Source organism: Haemaphysalis longicornis, unplaced genomic scaffold (assembly GCF_048455015.1).
Source record: "Haemaphysalis longicornis isolate Haplotype H1 unplaced genomic scaffold, Haemaphysalis longicornis Haplotype H1 scaffold_8, whole genome shotgun sequence".
Classification (NCBI taxonomy): Eukaryota; Metazoa; Arthropoda; class Arachnida; order Ixodida; family Ixodidae; genus Haemaphysalis; species Haemaphysalis longicornis.
In genome coordinates, this window is record NW_027526445.1 from 116,977,279 (window position 1) to 116,985,065 (window position 7,787).

The 7,787-nt window shown below is 48.6% G+C and overlaps 1 protein-coding gene across 1 annotated transcript in view; it reads right to left on the reverse strand.

Annotated features, from left to right (window-relative positions):
- The window catches only part of LOC144149266 (inositol-trisphosphate 3-kinase A-like), a 488,782-nt gene that overhangs the window by 122,270 nt on the left and 358,725 nt on the right, over positions 1-7,787 (reverse strand). The gene's annotated exons all lie outside the window — the stretch shown is intronic.

Below are 7,787 nucleotides of genomic sequence, written 5' to 3' on the forward strand. Positions count from 1 at the left end.
CTGCGTAGCAACACAACCTTCTTTTTTTTCTCCAGTTGGCTGCACACGTTATTGCTCCCCGCCGCTCCTAACCTCGTACCCATGGGGCGTTTGGGGTGGCGCAGTGGTTAGGTTGCCAGTTTTACGCCGTAACGGTCCCGGTTCGATTGCCGCGACCTCCCTAACCATATTGTAAAAGCGGAGCTATTTAGGCTTTTATTTCCACCAGAAGACTACCATCATCGGCGAAGTAGAAGGGTGAGAATGCTAGGCGGTGAAGCGTGAGGGAAAGTTGCAAGGAGCCCACGAGCAAGCGTAAAAGAGGTCATACTAACAACTTGACGTGCCTTCGCCACCTCTTCTTTGCACAGAAAGCATGATGGCAGTTCAGCGGAAAAGAACACGATGTATACAAATATAAAACAGGTACAACAAAACTACGCTAAATTACAGACGAGTATTGCGCAATACTTCCAGTGAAAGTCTGAACTTCAACCTTTTCTCTCCATAAATGTCACTTAGCAAAGAAGGCAATGCAAAGGTGAGCATTGTTTCTACCAGTATACCTTTTACTAGGCTGGGCCTAACAATGCCTTTACGCAGGAGTTTCCGTGGGAGATGGGGATGGAATTTCCCGCTTACTGCACCGTCACGTATGCGAAACACTTAGGCTTGGGCAACGGCTACGCTTAGTGCCCTGACGAAGCTCGCGGACGAGACAGCATGAGGGCTGAGGGGAAGAAGAAATCAGGGGCGCATCCTAGAATTTTACCTGTTTTGTAGCTGCACCTGGGCCATTGTGCGCCGTGGTGCAGGGCTCCGGATTAACTTCAACCACTTGGGGATCTTTAGCGTATGCGAAATGCACACACACAGACGTTTCTGCGCTTAGCTTCTATTAGAAAAAACGGCCGCCGCAGCCGGTATCAACCCCAGTGGTACAATGCCTTAGCATTCAAGGAACACCGGCAGTTGTTACAGCATCCCTGACCAACTTGTAGCCCGAAGTCTTCACCCGCGAGAAGTATCGACGCCCCTGGAAGCCACACAAACGTAGGACGTCTCCTGTTCGGACAGATCGACGAGGAATATCCGGCCAGAATCCCTGCGGCGGAATCGTTTGTCGAGACACAGGAGTTGAAGCACGACCACCTGAACCTCTGAGCTCACAGATTGCTCACACAACCACGACGACTGTCTAAGCGCAGATCTCAATTAAAAAAAAAAAAAAAAAAAGCAACACGGAATAGCGGAATTTTCAAAATCTCGTGGGCATGCAGTAAATATGAGAGTAATCATATAGCAGAAGCGCTTGTTCTCTGGGAGAGCCCGCTTGTTCTCGAGGTACACGCATGAGGAGCACCGGCGTCACAACTGCTGACAACGGGATGACGTTTGATCGCCGCCACCCGCGGCGGCACTGCGTGAAATTAATTGGTCTTATCAGCCCGATACGCACATGCGCCTCGGGAAACATGCATGACGTGAGGAGTATGGGCGCTACCCCGTTGCCTAAGGGTAAGGTTCGAGACCGGCAAGTTGCCACGCCCCGGTGTCGGCCAAGACATCATCGACAAACGTCCGGAGGTGGGCAACCCACGTAGCCTTAATTTAGACCTGAACTCGGTCGTGGTACGATGACACAAGAGAGACAAAGAACCGCACAACCGGCATCATGTGTGAATGCTGCATTTGAAATTAACATGACGGGCGCCGGCATTACTTCTGGAAAGCCACTATCTCGAAACTTCGAGCAGATTCATACCAATTTCTATTTATCGAACCTGGCCCTATCAACTAGTGATCTTTAGGTATTCATAAGCTCTTTGAAGCTGATGACTGGAGTCAGGGAGCGAGAAATTGTGCGCGTCTCGCCCTAATGCACATGGACGCACCGGCGACATGGTCAAACACGCTACAGGCTGCGCCTGCGAATGTGCCGATTGCATCGATACCACCTGTGGCAACCATGCCTTATCATGAGCTACCGCGTCAGGAGTCTTTTTTTTTAATGCGATAGGTTGCCCTACGGCATAACAGGGAGGTTTATAGGTACAACATTGCACCAGTTGCACGCAGAAAGCCAAGAAGAGACCGGTACTGGGGTCCCCATATCCAACGCTTAAGATCAGGGGGTCTCCCAGGATGGAGCCCTGTGCCTTGGAAGTGTTGGATTCTGGCGTTTCTAAGACCCGAAGTCCACAACAGGTGTTAAACGTCAGCTTCTGGTGCAGGAGTCTCACAGAAGGGGCAGGTATCCGCAAACGGGGAGTGGTATCGGGCAGGCCAAGCGTGAGTAACTGCTGGGGATAACGCCACCCCAACTCGAAGCCTCCGCAGCAAGACCTCCTCCCAGCGAGCGAGCCCACTGGGGAGGTCAGTTCCACGCGGTGGAAGTAAAACACGCGTGGCGCGGCGGAGGTTCTCTTTTTCCACCAACAGTTCTTCTAGGGTATACACTCGAAGTAGTGGTAGTGGCCGTGGGAGGTCTCTTCGGTGGCAGGCGCGATCTGCCACAGTGTGGGAAGGAAGCGTGCCCCGGCGAATCCAGGAAACGCGGACAGGGCATGGATAAGTGTCCATAACCTTGTGAATGCGTGCGGCGAGGCTTGTACAACGCGCAACGCAACGCAAATCCCGAATCGCTGCCGTTGAGTCCGTTGAGTCTCTCACACTGCAATAGACGTTTCATTAATGTACTAGTCACCTGACTTCTTGATAAATCGACCCTTACTAACAATGAAGATCATGTTCTTCTGCCATCAGACAACTACTAAACAAGTTTACAGCTTTACACAGTAAGCTCCAACTCCCCTCTGTATACACGAGAAAAGAATGAGCATGAAAAATTATAGCACACTTATTGTGAATGGCGTTCCGATTGAAATTACATTTCACTCGGCACCAACTACTGGCTGTTACGAAAGTAAGACTTTTTAAGCACACGATTTATGAAGCCTTTGAAGTCCAGGAGGCGGGCGAGTAACTCATGACTGTTTCGAATATTGTTTGTAGTTGTTGCGTCTGGTAAAAACACGCAGTTGCTAAATATGTTTTTTTCTTTCCCTGACTTGGGCAATGTTTATTTGTTCATTGAGCCTTCTCAGGTGAAGGTCCGTTGTATTTGTATTGTCGCCAGCCAAATTTGTGCAGTGTCGACTCTGTTGGAGTAGAGCTGGGTTATATGAGTGTTTACGCCAACTTGTGCAACGCATGCTTCCTTAAGTAAGGAGCTGTTGATATAACTATCGCAGTGTCTGTGCTGTTTGTGTAAAGAGCTGTTGTTATGATATTATTACTTGCTGTATATTCTTCCAATATATTCTTCCAATTTTGTTATCCCCCACTCCCCTCTGTAATGCCCCTGGGCCCTGAGGGTATGTAAACAAACAAACAAACAAACAAACAAACAAACAAACAAACAAACAAACAAACAAATAAAAAATAACGAACAAACAAATAAATAAACAAAAATAATAAACAAACAAACAAACAAACAAATAAATAAATAAATAAATAAATAAGTAAATAAATAAATAAATAAATGCCGTCTGGCGCAAGGAAAAAATAATTACGACGATAGCACCGTTCACACCCGGCTGTCTGAATGAACTAAAAGACCATGGCTTTTCTTTTGTTTTATTTTATCCATCCGCTCAAATAAATGAAGGAAGAAAAAAATTAAAAGAAGGGGAGGAATGTTAACCAGGCTATGGTCTAGTATGCTGTCCTACACTAGGGAAAGAGGAGCAGTGGAAAATAATGGTGAAAACATAAAAAAAGGTGGGGAAATGTAAGGACAGAGCGTAAAGAGGTGTTTAGGACACTACAGACGATAGAAATCAGTGAGTTCACAGAGGGTAGTCTTTTGTCCTGCAGGCTGCTGTACAAGTTCGTTGTTTTTAGGAAGCACAGGAGCGCTTTTGCCGCCTTGTGTTTAGATGACGGAGGAGGCCAGATGCCCAGAATTTTCTCCTCAGAGAGCGGCCGCGCCTAGAGTCTTTATAGGCAGCTCTCTTCCACTCTACCGCTGAAATAAATGTTTCCAACATCAAAATCGTTCCTTACGACGTAGTGAATGCGAAAGCATTGCGGTATAATTGCCGAACGGATCTTGCATGCTGGTATTGCAGGCGCCGCCCTGTTCCTTTGCGCCGGAAGGAAAAGAGGCGGCCGCAGCGGCAGCAGTGACGGTGGCGCTCGGCACGCAGAGCGCCCGAATATCTGACTGGTGCGCCGCTGGGAGAGACATCGGTGTCAATACGAAGCTCGGCGCGGCGCGGCGCGGGCTGAAACCACGTGCCTTGTCACCGTCGTCATCATCATAATCATCCTTTTTGCTTTGTGTCCTTTCCTTCTTTCCCTTACTACAACTCACAGTCTTACTACTTACTGCAGCTGCAGTCGCCCTTACTACTTACCACAGCTCCAGTCGCCAACGTCACGATGCCGTAACGTTGAGCAAAAAAAAAAAAAAAAACGTCCCAAGCAACGTCGAACTCACAGTATACGTAACACTGGTTACCAGTCGACGGCGTTAGATCACAGAGCATAACGTTAGGCCTACCGTCGGGCCGGCACGTATACGCTCGTTCGTATCGCCAGAGACAAAGATGACATGTAGCTGAAAAGCACCGTGATACTCACCTCTACATGTCTCCAGTACATGTATCTAACACACGCTTCCAATTAAAAGGCCGCAACGCGTTCACTGGGCCAACTTTTAGTCAGCTAGGGCCACGGTGCCATGGTGAGTTGGGGATGCGTTCGCGTCGCGCGTTCCGGAGGCCCCGAGTTCGATTGCAGCGTACCGCCGCCTGGGGCGGTGTTCTCGTGTTTTGTCCGTTTAATGTCCGTTTTGAGCGAGTCCTGATTGGGTAAAAGCAAACAATCGGATGTGACGTAACGCAAGCGCGGCGGAGCTAGTTCGCCGCTTCTCGGAGCAGACGATTTGAATTTGAAATAAGTACTGTTAAACCTCGATTAAGCGCAGTCATTCACCGGAACCAGCGAGTTACTTCGTTAAACCCGAGCTTCGTATAATCGAGAAAGTGCTAAGCTTGTAAAAAAAAAAGTCCATCCCCCTCGCGAGGGGCACGATCAAATGCAGAGAATTTCCGGGGGCGCACGACGTTAAGTATAGTTTGCGTTACGTTAATGTTGTTGCACTTGTGGCAACTGCTGACGAGAGAGCGCTCGTCAGCAGTAATTTGAATGAGTCAACGATATAAGGCGCGTTCGTAGCGTCCCATTCTGTGTCGGCTTTGTGGCGCAGTGGGTAGAGCACCATGTACATTGCGTTCCGCCCGCAGGGTCGAGGGATCGAAACCTGGCGCCGGATAGTATTTTCTTTTATATAGTGTAGGGGGAGGGGTGCGGACAACGGCGGTGCGGACTACGACGGGACAACGCGGGTGATATCGTGAGTTACTGAAATGCTCTGCATTTAAAAGACAAAGGTCAATCATGAATTATCCGCTTATCGCCTTGTTCTTGGCTAGCCGGCGGAACAGGCGGTTGAGAAGTAATGTAGGCGCATTCGAAATGCCTACAGAAGCATTTCCGCCGCTCGAAGAGGACTGTGCGATGTCTTTGCTTCGAGCTCTGGGACGAACTTGGCCGGCTGCAGCGTGGACTTCTATAGTGTCGAGGACCAAGTGATATGCACCCTTTGTTTCTTCGCTACCGGTGGCTTTCATTCAGCGGTCACTAGTGAGGAAACGATATCGCTGTCGCAGCTCCCTCCGTGAGCCGGTGTATTCACGCCGTCGCCATTTCGCCGTAAAATAAACGATCGTCTGCGAGCTCGATAGCTGTCGAGCAGACGACCACAATTACACGAGCACTCGGCATGAAATTTATAACTGTTTATTGGTACTTGACGATTACACATACCAGCTTAACGTTCGTAGGCTTCACGCGCAACAGGTACGTCGTCAAGAAACAAAAATCGTCACCACTTACACATTTTTTTCACTTCTCGAGCACAACAAAAATGCCAACGGCGTAACGCACCATTCGAGGTTCTTGGAAAAGATCGCGTGAACATGCCGAAAGTGCATCGATGCCGAAATACGTAACGCGAGGATTAGGCCAGGTTCAGACTGTTGCCGCAACTGTCGTAATAACTTTAAAGAATGACATCATTTCACGTCTCAGCCAACCGAACTGCGTGACACGCCGTTTTTTACGTCCGTAGATGACTATATGGCTGTTGCGTCGGTAGTCTGAACATAGCTTTATTTTGATACACGGTCATTGTCCCCGATTTCAAAACAAGACCAAGTGCAAAAAAATAAATCTGAGTAGCCGCAACATTGTTTACACTTTATTATCACAGGAAACAGCTGGCTGCAGCTGCCATCTTGGGACGTTCGACCCCTTGCGGTTAAAACTTACAACGTCGTCCCCGAATAATCTTACCGCGATGAGGTTTTCTAAACACGTTCAAATAACCGCATGAAAGATAGTTTTACATGGTTTCAGTTCGTTAAAATACATTTGTAAAAACAGCTACGGTATTATCAAAGGCCCTGTGCTTAACCGGAAGTACGTCCCGATGAAAGGGACGCAAAACGAACGTTTTCAAAGCGGACAATTACGAGAATACCGCACCTCAGCACAAGCCTCCCAGACCGGCACGTCACGATAGTTTGGGCCCTGGCACGTTCTTCTTCCGCGAGCAACGAGTTCGCCCACGCGACGGCCTGCGGACTCGCAAAACAGGCCATGGGAGGAAAACCTGACCCTAACCCTGATTTGTACTGCCGGGACCCTAACCCTGTTTTGTCCTACCGGGACACCACCCAGCATTACAGGCTAGAACTAAGAATATATTCACCGCCACACCCACAATTATTAAAAATCAAGGATCTACACTTTGCTTACTCCAAAACAACACGCCCCCCCCCCCCCCCCCCCCCCCCTGCACCCCCCTCCGTGCGAAGACGGCGTTTGGACTTCTGGACCGAGAAGCCACTCCTACGCATAAATGCTCTAAATAAATGTTTTGGTCTCCTGTCTCTTTCCGAGTTCGATTCTCACCCGTACAGAACGTCCCCGATTTTTTTTTACATGTCTGTCTCTTCCCCGTTGGCCATTTTGTGTGCCGTCTGTATGCCAGTGACGCCGGAGTTTTTTTTAACCTATCGAGTCATCTAATGGTTCCGCGTTTAGAAAAGAGATAACTGCCCAGGCCGTACCCAAATACAAACACACGGACAGCGGACACGCAAACAAACGGTGAACCGACTCCACTAGTCAGCTGGCTAGTTTGCTTGTTTGCAGCAACCTCTTGCCTCAGTCGGTTTACTCGTGTGGCTCGCTAGGTCGGAAGGGTTATTGTCGTATTTCAACCTCTTGACCAATTTCTCGCGGAAAGATCAACTGCCGACGACCAGACCTCAACTTGGTTCCATTGACGTCAAGCAGCCCTTTTTAGGCGTTTACGTAAAGCTCAAGGCAAACAGCCGTTCAGTGTGTAATGTCCACCATTGCCATAAATTTCCCGTGCATTACCTAGCTTTTAAAATATTTAAGCAAAGAATACCCTTAACGGCAATCTCACACTTTTCGGATAACTACAGAATGTAGGGAACTAATGTGAAAAGGGTTATGACACTGTGCTATTCGGTCAATATTCGATCGCGTGTGTGTTCGACCCCTCCCAAAACAATGTTTGCTGGTGTCGAGTTCGGATAGGTGTTGGACGAATAAGTAGATAGTCACTAAATCGGGAAAATTTCTGCCCGTTAGGGGCCGAACTGGCCTTTGATGTCCACTGCTGTCACGTTGCTCATTGTATATCC